Source organism: Corvus kubaryi, unplaced genomic scaffold, assembly GCF_017639235.1.
Source record: "Corvus kubaryi isolate FWS band 111438036 unplaced genomic scaffold, C.kubaryi_AGA036_p1.0 37232, whole genome shotgun sequence".
Taxonomy (NCBI): Eukaryota; Metazoa; Chordata; class Aves; order Passeriformes; family Corvidae; genus Corvus; species Corvus kubaryi.
The window spans coordinates 521193-537980 of NW_024581066.1; the positions used below are offsets into that span (position 1 = coordinate 521193).

A 16788-nucleotide genomic window follows, 5' to 3' on the forward strand; every position below is an offset into this window, starting at 1 on the left:
GACACCACAGCCAGTTCGTTACAGAGAACATGCATCTCAGCTTCTTGTTTGAAATTTTAATTAGAATGCAAAACAGATGTGATCCTTGCTACCTGCTATTTATTGGCTCTGGGCAATGATTTCTGTCCTCCAACAGCAACCTAAATACAGTGTTTTATAAAGCCCAGCCACATCTGTAATTTGTAATTCTCTTGTGCCATCTCATGTATAGCTTTTTTTTTCTTTCATTTTTTTCTGTGTAAGTGTATTTATGTCTAAAATATAGCTATAATAAATAAAAATGGTGCATACATATTTATAGTTAACAGCTCAAGTTACCACAAATTCTTCTTCCCCAACAGCCCAGCAGTAGTCTCCCCTCATCTCTATCCTGCCACTAAGTGATGGAACCTGCACTTCACCCAGGATATTTTTAAGGAGCCCCTGCACCCAAACACATGGCTCAGCGATGTCTTTATAAATAAAGGTCTGTGTAGGTAGCAAAACTGTTGCATATATGAATATGTGTATAAGATGAGTATGAAGACCCAATTTGGAGGTGACAGGAGAAGCACCATGCAGCCACCGACTGATTCCTCAGACCATGCCCAGTAGGCTGCAAATGGGACCTTAGACCTTATACTCTTTAACGCAAGCTGGACTCATCAAGCTAGGATGAACTCTTCAGGAGGTAGGACTAACCTCCTCCCTTGTCTTCAAATGCTTTTGTTCTCAGTCTTCTCTCTTCCAGCCCTTTGGCTTCAGCAGTATTTGCTTCAATTCACTACTTTGATCGACCCAGCAGGCCACAGGCAAAGGTGATGTTTTAAGTATAGAGGATGTGAGCGGCACACTGGGAGGCTGTTACGAGTCTAAGAACTGATCTGTACAACCTTTTTCATTTTCAAGGGCTACTGGCACCTGTGAGATCACTTGCATTGTCCAAATATTCACCAATGTTATGGCTGCACATTCTAGACCAGAAGAGAGACATCATTGTCCCTCTTACTTTTGCTGAGAATTGCTCTGACCTAAACCAGTTCCACTCTGCAAAAATGTTTTTCCTGATAAATAAAACTGTCAGATTTTATATTCCTATAGCATCAAACTGGCCCAGTCACTTCTGTGGGCTGATCCAGTACTTGAGTTTTAAGACCACTGATTACTGGGACCAGTCCTGTTTAATATATTTATTGATGATCTGGAGGAGGAGACCAAATGTTCCCTCAGTATATTTGTGGCTGACACCAAGTGGGATGGGAGTGTTTTTCTGCTGGAGTACAGGAGAGCTCTGCAGAGGGACCTGGATTTATGAGCCGAGATCAATGGTATGAGGTTCAACAAGGCCAAGTGCCAGGTCCTGCACAGGAACCACATCACCCCATGCTAGAGTCTGGGGGAAGAGTGGCTGGAAAGCTGCCCATCAGAAAAGAACCCGGGGTGCTGCTTGACAGCAGCTGAGCATGAGCCAGCATGCGCCCAGGTGGCCAAGAAGGCCAATGGCATCCTGGTTTATATAAAAAATAGTGTGACCAGCAGGACCAGGGAAACTATTATGCCTCTCTACTTGGCACTGGCGAGGCCACACCTCGAGTGCTGTGTCCAGTTCTGGACTCCTCACTGCAAGAAAGACCTTGAGGTGCTGGAGTGTGTCCAGAGAGGTGCAGTGGAGCTGGTGAAAGGTCTGGAGCACAAGTCCTGTGAGGAATGGCTGAGGGAGCTGGGGTGTTTAGTCTGGAGAAGAGGAGGCTCAGGGAAGACCTTGTCACTCTCTACACCTCCTTGAAAGGAGGCTGCAGCCAGCTGGGGATTGACTTCTTCTCCCATGCAACCAGCAAGGGGATGAGAGGACACAGCTTCAAGGTGCACCAGGGGAGGTTCAGGTTGGACATCAGGAGGATGAAAGGGTTGTCAAGGATTGGGACTGACTGTCCTGTGAGGCAGTGGAGTCATCATTCCTGGAGGTGCTCAAGAAACAACTGGACATGGCACTTAGTCCTATGGTCTAGTTGACAAGGTGATGATCAAAGACCGGACTCAATATCAGAGGCCTTTTCCAACCTAAATGGTTCTGTAATACCAACCTTATTCTTGTAACTTGCTCATGGGCCTCAATCTGAACATGTGATCGACGTAATCCTACTCTCCTGTACAAAGTCTGTCTAGAACATTAACTTCTAGACGCTGCAGCTCTAGCAGTGTGCATGCAATGTGGAGGCAGATCAGTGATTTACAAGTGCCCAAACTCATAAAATGTATTTTGACGACAGAGTAATTTACCAAATTTTTTTTTCACAAAATAATTTAAAAAATATATGAGTTACTAGCAGGTTCAAGACAAAATTCAGAAGTCATAACTATGGGAAAGAAAATAATCTTTGGTGTTCAACAAGCAAGTTCTTAGAGAATTCCCGAAAAAGGGAAAAAAAAATGACTAAAGAGTAGACACTACATGGATGGATAAAGCACAAAACAGTGGCATGTTGGTAAGAATGGTTGAAACAGGAGTAAAAAGTAAAAGAAAGGTCCCATCGTTAAACAAAGTGCAAGATAATATTGATATGGAGAGCCTCAACTGACACTCAAGTTACAGGAAGAGCTTAGCAAAATTCCTGTGCTGGAAAAATTGAAGAATTCTAAAATGTAGGCTGGGTGGAGCAAGATCGGGTATGTATTGAACAGGACAGGACAGGGCAGACTGGAGCTAGAAGGAACATAAGGCTATATCCTGGATTCAGAGCACTCTTAGCCCAGACTTCTGTCTTCAACAGTGGTCACTAGTGGAAACCTAGGAGAAGCAAGAACAGGATGAGCAAGTATAATATTTTCTACTCTAATACTTGTGAATGGATTTCTTCCATTTTGTATTTTGTTTATGTAGCAACACCAATGAATATCTCTGCCAAGCTCCTCTCCCATCTTTCATTGAGCCCATCTAAACTCCTTGTACCTGCAGTATTCATTGGTCGGAGTCCCACGGATTTGTTACATGGAAAAGCACTTACTCTTGACGTTGTACCAACAGTATCCCCTGGCATGTCTTCAGAGTACATTTATCAAGAAAGAGGTGACTTCATTTTCCACAGTGATGCAGAAATTCCTGAGTGAATGCTGTAAGAGATGCAGATTGATTGTGATGAGACTACATGGCGTAAGTCGCAAATGTGCACCTTCATCTACGTAAGTAACAGCATACAGCAGTAGCAACACTAACAATCCCAATAACTTAATGCTTTTAGGACTAACACATTGTTTTTTACTCACTTTTTTTTGACATTTGAAAAACTCAGCAAGCTATAAGGCCTGAAGCAAATTACCTTGTAATTGCACTGGGGCATCTCGGTCTGGTCTGTGGTTATCACAACCAAAACTGGCTGTCAAAAAACTCAATTTCCCCTGCTCAGTGAAATGCACTTCTCCATTTCTGAGGGCAGTGATCTCAGCCAAGGGAAAGCTAATTGCTACTAGCTGCCACCTGAGATAAGACACATTCTTCTACAAGTAACCCAGTATGTCTCAAATGGGCCAAGAAAGAGCGACAACACAGTTAGCACAAAGTCATCAAAATCTTATGAATCCTCTGTATCAACAAAATACACAATTGATTCAATGCCCTACCTTAGGCAACAGTCTTAGACAAGTGAAACAGACTGCGTGGCCATAACACAGCAAAAATGACTGCTTGTCTTTTTACCCAAACTTCATAAATTTAGTTAGATGGCGAGCGAACACAAACGGTTCTGGTAGTACTGGCACAGTCTGAAGAACAAGAAATCTTCAGTAAGCTCCTTTCAAATGGTCGCAGTGGGCACTGTGACCATATGAAGGTACCAATTTATTCCAGCTATGACAATATTGCCTAAAGAAGAACTGTTTTGCGGCCATTAGTCTGTCTTCCAGTGAACTTCTTCCTAATACCAGGGGTTTGGCATCATTTAATGAAAGTGAAATCACATATAGCAATTGTATTTCTCCCATCAAGAAATTCAAATATATTTTCACATTTTATATTAACCAGTAGTAACAGAATATGATGACCATTTACGGAAAAGGAGCAGATATATAAATAAATAAATAATGGAGAAACCCCAGCCAAACTAAGTCTAGACTGACATGAAACCACATCTCAACAGTGATTCAATCACATGTAGTCATGTAGTCAGACTCTACTACTCAGCAGGATCTGTGAGTATCAGATCATGATATCCACAGGCACAATGAGATTCAGATATCAGGAAAGCACGAGCTGCAAATGGCAATTTCTCACTGACTCCTTAAAAAAAGTGTAATTCTTATCTCAGTCTGTTCAAATTAGTCCTGCAATGAGAACATGTCCTTGAATAAAACAGACCAAGGGATTTTTTTTCAATTTCTTTTTTTAAGTCTGGCCTGGCAACCAGGACCATAAAATGATTATCACACTGCCCAAAGGTGGTGGATCAATGAAAGCTATCAGTATTTGGACGATAGAGGATAATGTTAATTACCCATAAAAGAGATTCAAAAGTCAGTCATGGGGGTATGAGAATGAGATTACATCATGAAAAGAAATTTCTATTCACAAGCGAAGCTGGCCAATAAGTCATTTTTCAGTTGGGGGTTAGGAATGGGGAGCCAGAACAGATATTGCTGCAGTCCAGGAAACTTTTTCCATTTAGGACGACATCATAGTGACCCATACCAAACTGTTCCCAGAAGTCCCCACGCTGTGGGCTTCAGATCACGGTTGATTTTCCAGGAATTTGATTAGAACAAATCTTGCAGCGTTCTGTATTACTTCATGCATTACCGTCAGGTTAATCCTATGTGTTTCCAGCTTGCTCTGTTGGCTTAATAAGCTCTCAACCTTTTCCTTCAAGGAATCTCAAACACAAATGCAAGATCTCTCCAGGGTACCACCTTGAAGCGGTTACAAACTACTTGCTCATCTGTTTGTGTAGCAGCCTGAGCCGCTCTTAAACCCCATTGAGATGATTAAGCATGTCAGGACAACCAGTCTGTGTGCAGCACAGACTCTGCACTCAAGGCCAAAGCATGCGGAATTGGGCACGTGCTGAGACCCCCCGGTGATCCTGCGGCACAGAAGAGTAACCAAGCCTCAGCTCTATTTGGCATACAAAAAAAAATTCCTCAGCAAACAAACAAACAAAGACCCCCCAAAAATACCCTAAAAACTGTAATCAAAACTAGTAGAAACGTCTGAGTATGTTGGCTTCTATTTTTTTCCTCACAGCTTTCTCAGGAATTAAGAAGGGTTGCGAAACTTCTTAAGATTTGCAGAGCTGTTTGAGAACCTCAAACAAAATGTACTACACTAGCAAAGAGGACAATTTATGCTTTTTGACCTGTACTACTGGAGCAAGCTGGAATAAGACTGCTCCCAAGCATGAAACTGTTCAGACATTAATACAGGTTGAATATTCCAAAAATGTCACTCACAGGCTCTGAGTCCTGCTCCACTCATATCACTGCCAGTGCTGAATAATTCAGATGACCTGACAAGAATGGAAGTGTAAGTCAGGAAAAATTTTCTCCTTGAAGAAGTCAAAGCACCAGATGTGTCTTCAAACATCCATAACCCTGACAATTTTACTGACTATAATTGGATGAAAAGAGAGCAATATTGACTTCGTGTTCACTAATAAAATCCTCTTTTCCCACTGCTCCTGACAAGTTGCAGACCCACCAGGAGCTGTACAGGACACATCATCTGCAGCAGCTTGGGGTTTGGTGTCTTGCTTTTCTTGTCTTTATTAACCCTGTGCCACTCATTAAACCTAAGATGCAAACAAATAAATTATTCCTATCACACCAATTATATATTTCATAATGAAGCCAGAGAGTGCAAAGCTGTCAGAAAGCCCTTTCTTTGTAAAGACTCTGCAGCAGTTTTATTTCAGAGTTTCTTTCTCTTCAATATAATTTCTTTATGGGAGTTCTCCATTCTGTGTTAGTAGTGACACCTGGCTAGCTGACTGCTAAAGCAGAAGTTATTTTAATTTATATTGCTCCAGAGTTTCTAGTCCCTTCCTGCTGAGAATATCTGTGTCTATCCATATTTTTGCTTTTTGGACCTAGTCTTGCAAAATTGATGCAGCTCAATAAACCTGTTTTCTGTGATGGCTTCACTAACTTCTGTATTTTTACATGAGGAATGTAATCTTTTTCATGTGCTCAAGTCTTATAAAAAGAATTACCTGAGTTACTGGTGCTACAGTGTGCTGTATTCTTACCTTGCTGCTCAGACAATAAGAAGGGATGAGGAGGGCTTCCAGACATCAATGCTGAACACTTTCATGCTTTGGGTTTTTTGTCTTTAGCACACTGTGGATACAGGAAGGTGATCAGAATTGCTGCCTGGTATTTGGGAAAGCTGTAGGATGGTGTGACTAACACCATGTCAGGAGCTAGGTCAGTAAGTGCAGGAGTGATAAGTAGATAGAAGGAGAGTTTGGTTTACTCCACACGTAGGGCATCTGCCTATATGAAGAGAGAGAAGAAAATATTCTGCATCCTCCAAATGATGCTAAACACTGCCTGTTTCACCCCCAGTGCAAGCAGGAAGACCAATAAGAACAATTTGCTGTGCAAGACATAATCACATCTCTAAGTATCAGTGCCTTCCAGCATCTCTTTGGGAAGTGGTTCTTTGTATAACCCCTTACCGTGAAGGACAGACCACACATAAAGAGCACCTCACAGCTGTTAAAGACACCTGATGTGTGCCTTTTTCAAAATGCTGTTCTCCTACTAAAAGGGATATGAACTGAAGGCTGACTTAAGCTTGAGGTCCTTTCAAAATCTAGTTTTAAACTACAAACATTTCTAATAATTCAATTTCTACAGCTTCAACTGGATTTTCATAATACAGTCATTCTTATTTGTTGGCTTCTAAATTGATTAGAGGAGTGTTTGATGCTCTCAGTATTTGGAAGCCAATTTCACTTCTTCAGAAAAGTAAGTGTTTTACTTTAGTAAGAGATACTTTGATTATCTAGCTAGACAATGACTAATTTTCTCCATATTTTCTGTCTTTTCTGACATCTCCATTAAATTTTATGGAATCGTTCACTTAATGACATATTGCTTCCATTTTGTCTTTCCTCTTTCTACATCTGCCTCTCACTTTAGGACAAACTGTCCTGTCACAGCAGAATCAAAAGACCTGCATCTAACAAAACAAAAAACCCAGAGTTTGTATCTCAATGATTCAATAAGCTTTACAGGGCTCAAGATAAAGGACAGAGGAATTTAAATCTCTGTTTTCAAGCAAAACATTCAATTACTTTGTTCCTTTGCTTTGCTACTGATCCTAAATAATACTAAATCCTCACAATTACAGTTTTCTGAAAAGCAAGGTGGAGGTTTTGTTATTTCCTCCAGAAACAGTGTGACTTTGCAAGATTGTGACTGGGTTGGACATAACACAACTTAGGAAAAAAAAACCTTGGATGATTGCTTAGAATCTTATAATTTTGGTTGTTTTCCTCAACATCATATACTTTGGCAGTTGAGCTGGAAGGACTGACATAGTATTGCTTATTTCTGAAATCTTTAATTTTTGTTTAAAACTGAATGCTAAAATGTACCATTTTTTTTTTCTCCAGCCCAATTGTAAATAGAATCATAGAACCCTAGAATGGTTAGGTTTGGAAGGGACCTTAAAGGTCATTTTGTTCCAAACACCCTGCCATGGATTTATTCAGATCCCCATGGTTACTCAAATCCCCATCCAACCTGGCCTTGAAATCTTGAAGGATAAGGAGTCCACAACAAATAAATAAAATTCATTTATTTATTTATTTTTAAAATAAAATTAACAGTTGAAATGAGTAATGTTATCAAGCTATTATATATACATTAATTGATGATAATTTAATGATCTTATTTTTAATGTACATTTTATACCTCTGTTGGAGATCCTCAGCATCCATATCCTTTTTCCATTGTTATCACAGAATCATAGAATTTTTTGGGTTGGAAGGGACCCAAAGATCATCTTGTCCCTACCCCATGCCATGAGCAGGGACACCTCCCACCAGCCCAGGCTGTTCAGGGCCCCATCCACCCTGGCCTTGAACACTTCCAGGGATGGAGTATCCACAGCCCCCCTGAGGAACCTGTTCCAGTGCTTCACCACCCTCTGAGCAAGGTACCATCCCTCTCACCATCTTTGTGGGCCTTCTTTGGGCTCCCTCCAGAGTTATATGCCATGGCCAATGCTAAGCATTAGGGAAGAGTGTCTTCTATACAGAAACCCATGTTAGCAATCCTGAATTAACTTGCAGAGCTTGCAGGGGATAGCATGTTATTTATGAATTACCACACCCAAAATATAACCCACATCTACTGTGCCCCATGACATTCCAATCTTTGTTCCTGAATGTCTTTGATGTAAAACTCAATTTGGAAGTATTTTACTTGATGGTTTTACTGACCTTTTAGGCCATCACTGCTTCAGGGATTTGCTGAAAAGGAGAATGTGACTGTTGCCAACTGATCCAACCTCCTCTCTTCATCCAGCCAGATAGAAAACCACACAAAGCAGTGGATTCAAGTGAAATCCAAACCTGCAAATGAAAAACAAAGGTCAGTGAAGCTCTTCCCCACTCTGATCACCACGAGGCTGAACGTTGCTAACTGAGGCACAAGAGCAAAGGTGACAGTGACACCCAGCACTGGCAGTGGGGATGGGGATGAAGCAGAGTCTGCTTGTTTTGGAGCTGCTGAAGATTAACATGGACATGTTACCACTGATTTAGCTTCCCTCAACTGCTGCTTATCTCAAGTTCATTTAGGGTACTAAAACTACCCCTTGTGAGGTTAGTTTTATTTCCACCTGCTGGGAAGGGTGTATAAATCTTGGAGTGAAGCCTCTCTCACGCTCTGAGATCACAAGGGTCTGACATTCATTTAAAGTCCTTGTAGACTTGCAACTGATAGTTTTGACTTGTGTTTGTGGTGTACAATGTTAATGTTAAAATGAAAAATGTTGGTTCAAACTGAAAAGTGAAGGCATACTTTTTAGTTTGTTGTAACAAAACAGGCTGGCATTCACAAAAGAAAACAGTTCACTTCTAGAAAGGACAAAGGGAAATGCTCTCATTAGTTTTTGAATGGACTCTTTCTCTTTAATTATTCTTTTAATGAAGCTTGAATCTTCCAGCTATAGCCAAATGCATGCATAGTTACAACTCAACAAATCAATTTTGTCAAGTTCCTATTTATAAAAAAAAAAATCTGAAAAAGTGTCTAGTTTTTCTAGCTACCTCTTAATCTACCAAACTAATACCTCATCCTTTTGTCTGACACAGCAGCAGGTAAGAGCTGGGATATTAAAGACCCCATGCTGCTCAACACTGCTTGGTCCCAGAAAATTGCTGTCACCTCGACAGCAGCTTTTGTCCAGCCCTCTCCAAGCTGCTCAGGGGGAGCTTAATTAAGGTTTACAGTAACTCTGTAAGGTAAGTGAATACTACTGTAATTTGCAAAGAAGTCAGCCAAGCCAAAAAAAAAAATCAAACAAAACCAAAAATGCTGCCCAACATTAAAGAAATACAACCACACGTATGAAAGCCAGGAGCAGAATTGCAAGAATCAGTCATGAGCTCCAAGTACTAGCACCAGAATAAGATGACAGTTTATATGAAAATCCTCATGCTCATTAGGTTAATCACCTGCAGAAATCCTTTTCTAGCAGCTTCTTTCTCTGACTATTCCATTTTTCTCTTTGCCTGGCACATTGTGTAAGAGGCCTCTGGCCATAATTGTCAATCTGAGCTACCACTAGAAAATTGTTGAGAATATTTTTAATTAGTTGCAAACATTACCAAATTCACATGTACATTCAGGTGATAAAAGCATTTGATTTCTACTTACCAGAAAGCTGACAAGCAGACAGACAAATGATGCTGTTTCCGCATGGGGGCTTTGCTGCTCTCTGCATCTGTCCATTGCAGCACCAAAGTCATTCTCCCTCTTGAGCACTCAGGGATATTGGCAGCCACCAGGCTCTACTTATTGACAATTTCATCCTTTATACTAGATGTTCTTTAGGGGAACATCTTTCATATTTGAAAAATGTCTAAGAGATAGTGGAAGCTACAGCAAATACAAAAGAAATAGTCCTCTAAGAAGTACAGTCAATATACAAATAGCATTTAGTGGGATGCAGGTTCAAACCAACAATTGAGCTGATAAGAGCTGTGTGCTTGGCTATCTGGAGTATCATGTTCTCAAGACAGTATGTTGATGCTCTTTGTGACTGTGTACAAAATATACAAACACACAAAAGCACTGTCTAAGGGTTCATTAATGTTTTAATTACCTAACTTTTCCACCAAAAGGCAGCAAACTTTGAAGTGACTGTGGGTTTGCAGGAGAAACAAGGCCCACGCATAGTAAATGGTATTTCCCTGGTATTCTCTTGATGAGAAAGACAAGCCTGAATCTATGCCTGACTATGAAAACCCTGAACTTTATTGGAGTAAGCTGGGCTCAGAATCCAGATCCCATGTCATGTTGCTAAGGCACAAAATGTTTTATATCTGCCTTCAGATATCATATCTGTCATTCATTGCACAGGATTTTTGGAGGGCTTTACTGACATTAACAAACAAAACCTACACAATCTAAGTGTGGTGCCATCACTGGCACTTCAACGGAGCTGTGAGAAAACAGTTCTGGGCTTTGGCTGGCTGTGAATATCATTAATTGATTCCCTAGTTGCTTTATTCTCTTAACTAGAGACACATGTGAGGAGTTCGGAGAACTGAAAATCAACAGTGATGGATCTAAGAGCCAGTAGAAGAATTCATTTTATATGGCCATTAGGAAAGCAAGCTGTGAAATCAGCTTTTCATTATGGTTGTTTGTCTTAAATTTTGGCAAATTATTGACAGTGACAAAAAGTAGGCTTACAATAAAACTCAAGGCATCCTCCAGTCCAATCTCTTGATATGATGCAGGAGTGAGAATTATAGCAGCAAGATCTGAACATACAGATGTTCACCTGGGTTTACCACCCTTACAGGTATATTCTAGTCACTCACATCATTCAGATGCCACTCACATGCCACCCATATGTTTATGTTTTCATTCCTCTCAGGAAGGTCTCCTGTAATTACTCAAGAACAAACTAAATGCACAGCTGAGGAGATGCACTTAGGAGACCAACCCAGGATATAAAAACACATAAAGAATAAACTACCCCAGTACAAATGAATGTCAAAAACCTAAAAATAGTTATTGCAAAAGTAATTAGGTGAAACAAACAAGGCTCAAAAGAAAGCAGCCCTAAATGAGCTGTAGCTGGAATTGCTGAAACGTGCCAAGACTTGTGTGAATAAAGATAGCAATAACAGGACAAAGCCTTTGCGCTTAGTTAATAAATCAAAGGGAAACACAATTCCCAGACACATGCATAAACCACTGTATCTGTGGAAGAAATATGCCATATATGAAATGTGCCACTGAATATATTAAGCAGTAGAAAGACAATTCTGTAGACAAAGGGATGTCAAATATCCAGTCATCTCCTGATCATAGATATTGACTTTGGCTAAGTATACATCACAAAGTGGAAAGGAGTAAATAAAGTAAGACATCTCTTGGAAACCAAAATTATTACATTATCATCCAGAGATTATCAAGGAATAGGACATGTTGAGTTATTGTGTTGGTTTGCGATGTCAGTATTTGACCTATAGTCATAGACACAGCTGAGTAAGGATAATGTCTCACATAAGGTTGAGAGAGGTGATTGAGGGTGGTGAGACAGTGGAATAGGTTGCCCAGGATGTTGGGGATGCCCCACCCTGGCAGCATCATAGATCATAGAATCATCAAGGTTGGAAGAGACCTTTAAGATCATCGAGTCCAACCATCAACCCAGCTCTACCCCTGTAACCCCCAAATCTCTAAAACCACATCATCCGGTGCCAGATCCAGGGGCCTCTTAGGCACCTCTAGGGATGGTGACACCACCACCTCCCTAAGCAACCCTTTCCAATGCCTGACCACCCTAATTGTGAAATTTTTTTCTCCTAGTATCTGATCTGAGTCTCCCTTGTCTCAGTTTAAGGCCATTTCCTCTGGTTCTCTTACTGCAGGCACAATAGAAGAGACCAGCCCCCACCTCACTACACCCTCATTCCAGGGAGTTGTAGAGAGTGATGAGGTCCCCCCCAAGTCTCCTCTCCTCATGACTAAGTAAACCCAGCTCCCCCAGCTCTTCCTCACATGACATGTTTTTGAGACCTTTCACAAGCCTTGTTGTCCTTCACTGGGCATGCTCATCCTTTTTAAAGTGAAGGACCCAGAACTGGACAGAGAACTTGAGGTGTGGCCTCAACAATGGTGAGCACAGGGGGATAATCGCTGCCCTGGTCCTGCTGGCCGTGCTTTAATAAAGACAGTTCAGATAATTCCACCACTGAACACGATCTCCTCTTCTGAGTCCAAGATCTCATACAATTTTTCAAGAAGAAATAATACCTCATAAGAGAAGAGTTTTTATAGATACCTCCAAGTTGTATTTATCATGTTAAATAGGCTAATTTAAAAAAAAAAAGGCAGGGACACAACAATGTAGCAAAAACTGTATAAAAAGAAATGCCTCAAATATATATATATTTTTTTTAATGTCTACAGAATTATTGACTCTGCTTTTCCTCAAAGTTTAGCCTTCATAAGGAGTCTTTATCTCCACTTCCTTTCTTTCTATCCTCATTTCTGACACATATTCTTCTATTCCCAGTTTCCAGCATAAGAACCAGAAATGTGATTATCACTTAATCAGTCTAAAGGGGCAAAAGGGTAAAATAGCAGCATTTCTAAGAAAATACATAGCCCACTGATAGTATATTCCAATTAATTTGCTTAGTTACCTTCGACCACCTCAATACACACGTCTAGTGGTATTTCCATTCTCTTTCATGCCTGGCCCCATGCTCACCTTCCCTTTGATTTTTTGAATTTCTTACCTTTCCTCACATACCTTGCAGCCTGACTTTTTGTTTGACTTCTGCAGGAGATTCCACATCAGGCATAATCTCTCTGCAAATGACAAGAGGCACTGGGAAAGATGGCAGCCATAATGATAAAAGATTTTTGATACAAAACCTTTCTGAACCTTGTTTCCCAGGCTTCCAAGTTTGGAGAGGTTGAATGTTGTAGTGCTAGGTTTGGTTTAGCAAGCTGCAGCTTTCCCTGAGAGCTCAGCAGAGCTGCTTAGGACAGCGTGACCATTGTCGCCCTCCCGCAGTCCATTTCAGACGGCTCCGCGGATTTGCACCAGCAGCTGTCACCCTTACCACCAGTGATGGCAAAGGAGGTGAGAAGGGTCTCGCATGAGGGTTTAAGAAGACTTTTAATCACATCTCATCCCAGCAACCCCCAGAGGCAGAGAGACCTCGTGATCCAGGTGCAGGGGCTTTTTCTCAGGGGCTCAGGGGCGGTACATGGGTGGAGTTGGGGTACAGGAAACAATAGGGAGAGCCCGAGGGAGTGGCCAGGGATAAGGGCAAGGAACAATGTGGGATTAGAAAAGGAATGGGTAAACAGATCACCACAATTGAAAAAAAAATTGGCTCAGATATTTGTTACAGAATCATCTAACCTGACGGTTGCTGTGGAATTCCATCCAAATCCATTCAAATTCCATCCACCTGTAACTGGATTCCATTCCATCAGACGCCAAAGAAATATATTTATGTGAAGAAAAAGATGTAGCTAACAGATACAGGCAATAAAATTTAACTGAAATTTTTATAAGTCAAAAAGAGTTTCTACATAAATAAAAATATTTCTCAGTCCATATTTGGTGGAAACTACTGGGTTGTTTCACCCGAACCACATAATCTAACACCTGCAATTTTACCTTGCCAAATTTATTTTTATAATTATAATGATATGCAAAACAAAAACATTTCCCCAACATAATGGGCAAATTAACATTTTTTGAAAAGGGAAATGTAATGTTTGATTGACTATAAAGAATACATTCCAGACAAGATTTTATGTTTAAAAACAGTGTTAATAGCAAAAATCTAATTGTATGCTGGTTCTCCTCAGGAGAGCAGACTTTGGCCTATTCAGGGTCCTGCGGGAAGAATACCATGGAGACTGTCCTAGAGAGAAGAAAGGTCCAGGAGTGCTGGATGGTCTTCAAGGATCAGTTCCTCCAAGCTCAAGAATGGTCCATCCCAATGAGCAGCAAATGGAGCACAGGTGGCTGGAGACCTCCACGGATGAGCAAGCAGCTCCTGACTAAACTGAAACATAAAATGGAAAGGTACAGAAGGTGGAAGCAGAGTCAGATGCCCTGACAGGAATGTCATGGCTCTGTCAGAGCATGCAGGGATGGCTGGGATCAGGAAAGCCAAAGCACAACTAGAATTTAATCTGATGAGGAACATGAAGGACAACAATAAGAACTTCTAAAGGGATATCAGCTATGTCTGTGAGCATAAGAAAGCTAACATATCTTCCCTGTGGGGGGATGGATTAGTGTCAAGAGAAATAGAAATACACAACATTTTCAATGATAAAATGGAAAGGGACACTTGAATGTTATCAAAATTAAGGTTTCAGTAACATCATCTAAATATTTCTAAACCAAAATATTTTATAATTTGCTTTTAATCTGAACCTTAGAGTAGAAACATTTACTATCACTGGGAGAGAAGAGGGAATTTCAAAATTGAATAATTTCCCAGGAAAGAAATTTCTAGGGTTTGAATATTAATTTTTTACTTTGACTACGGTCTGAACTTCTGATTTACCAAAAATCTGAATATCGATCTAATATCGATATCCAACTGAGACGGACAAAGACTCTCTAACAGTTTAGAGTTAGAAAGTGAATGTTTTATTTGGCGCCAGGCACTGTGCAGGATAGCTCCCTAAGATGCAGGGCCCCGATCCAAGCAAACACAAAGCTTTTTATTAACAGAAATTATGAATATCCAAAATACAAATGCATATTCATAACATTAACACCTCCCATTCTCCGCTTCGTATGGAAATGAGCTTAAATGTCATTAAGCATGCGTAGTGTGTGTCCTGAATGGAGTCGGTGGTCTTGAATTGGGTCAGTGGTCCTAAAAAGATGAAGTAACTCATCTTCCTCATTTTGATATTTTTGCCTCTCTGAACTTTCACAATCCTAATTACTTTAGTGATTTAATGATTACAAGTTTCCTCTTGTGTGACTTTTGAACAGGTTCCCACCAAGGGAGGAAATTGGTAATTGTCCTTGTTCCCTACACCAGCTTATCAATGTTTCTGTTCCTCGTTCTAAGCACAGCTAAACAAACATACAAATGACAGATCATCAGTTATTTGGTAATCAGTTACTAACATCTTAAAACCCATTTGAGGTCCAGCTCTCCTAACTATTTTAATTAACTCTACCTGGGCCCAAATTCCTTCCTATTCTAACTAATTTCAACACAGCTAGCCTATAACTAAAATCTTTATGTTTCTTCTAAATCTATGTTTCACTTCCTATGTGGATCACAGTTTACACTTTAATTATTTCAGCTGAGAATTATTCTAAAACACAGGTTAAAATATGTTGGTAATTTCTCATAAGATTTCAGAAGAAGTTCCATTCCTGCCCCTTGATTTGGAATAAAACTTTAAAATTTACAGTTTCGAATTACTACAGAATGGGGTTTTTGTCGCCCCCAAGAAAATTCATCTGGCACTGGGTAAGTTAGACACCTTTGAAAAAGTTAAATTTTATAATATCCTAATTGTTGAAGTGACTGATTTAGCAGCTTGTCCTTTTGTAAAGGCTGTGTCTTTTTCTTTCCTGCAATGTAGTTATTTTAAAGACTGTAAATGCAACCAGAAATCACAACATTTTAGAAAAATTTTCTAAATTACCTTAAAATTAAGACCTCACTAGTGACACTAACTCAAAGAGTATCATAAATTAAAGTTCAAGTGTTGATCTTCCTGGTTACAAGTTAAGCAAAGCTTGTACAGTTACAGAAATGGCTTCTGAGCAGTTCCATGTTCAGATGTCTTTACAGGCGCACACATAAAGAATGTCACCTTAAAATAAGGTATCACCCTTCCTCTCTCTCTCTTCCTTGAATTTGGTTTGGTTTGGAGAAGAGGTTTGAAGCTTATTGCTTCAAGTCTGGTGCAGTAAGCACTCACAGCCTTTTTTCAGATGCATGCACGCCCAAATGTGCATTTAGTCTCTGGTACACTAACACCTCCTTGAAGAGCAGGAAATAATTTACTGAGTTAAAGAGGTTCTCCAGAATCATAAGGAAGATAAAAAAATAATATCAGAAATCATGTTCACTTAATAGAGACAAAAATATTAAACAAAAAGCAACCAATTGCAAAATAACCATGTAGAAAGCAACAAAATATTTTCATCTGTAGCACTGAGTGCGTTTTACGAGCAAAGCCAGTATTTTATGCCCATTTAGAAGTAGCTAAAGACAAAGGCATGTGGAGATGAAATGGGGAAGGCCACAGCTGACATGACAAACAGGAAAGAAAACTCAGGTGAAATCGCAGGCTAATGCTGTCTCTTTAAAGTGGAAATGTAAAGGTGTCAACTGGGCATCCCAGCCATCAACAGCAGATGGCTCCCAGGCACAGTGTGATGTAAGGGATGTACCTTGGAAAGAGCAACTTCTCATCTGGGATTAGACAGGGATTAGAAAGTGCAGCCCACATAAATTACAATAATCTCCAGGAGCATATTTTCGAATTTTTCAGAAACTCAGTAACAGCCATCAGTTTGACAGCACTTTGGGGATGCAATGGAGCAGGTCAGGCTGA

General features: G+C 40.2%; 1 long non-coding RNA gene across 2 annotated transcripts; it reads right to left on the reverse strand.

Annotated features, from left to right (window-relative positions):
- Positions 1-1750: 1750 nt before the first annotated feature.
- LOC121662095 lies at positions 1751-16359 on the reverse strand. Of its 2 annotated transcripts, XR_006015181.1 has the most exons (7): positions 16350-16359; positions 12935-12939; positions 9657-12001; positions 8418-8549; positions 6213-6303; positions 2985-3090; positions 1751-2767 (listed from the first exon to the last, which is right to left on the reverse strand). It is a non-coding gene; the product is annotated as an uncharacterized LOC121662095 (long non-coding RNA). The 2 variants fall into 2 exon arrangements; XR_006015182.1 differs by lacking the exons at positions 12935-12939; positions 16350-16359 and adding an exon at positions 5419-5474 and having other exon boundaries at positions 9657-12527.
- Positions 16360-16788: the final 429 nt, after the last annotated feature.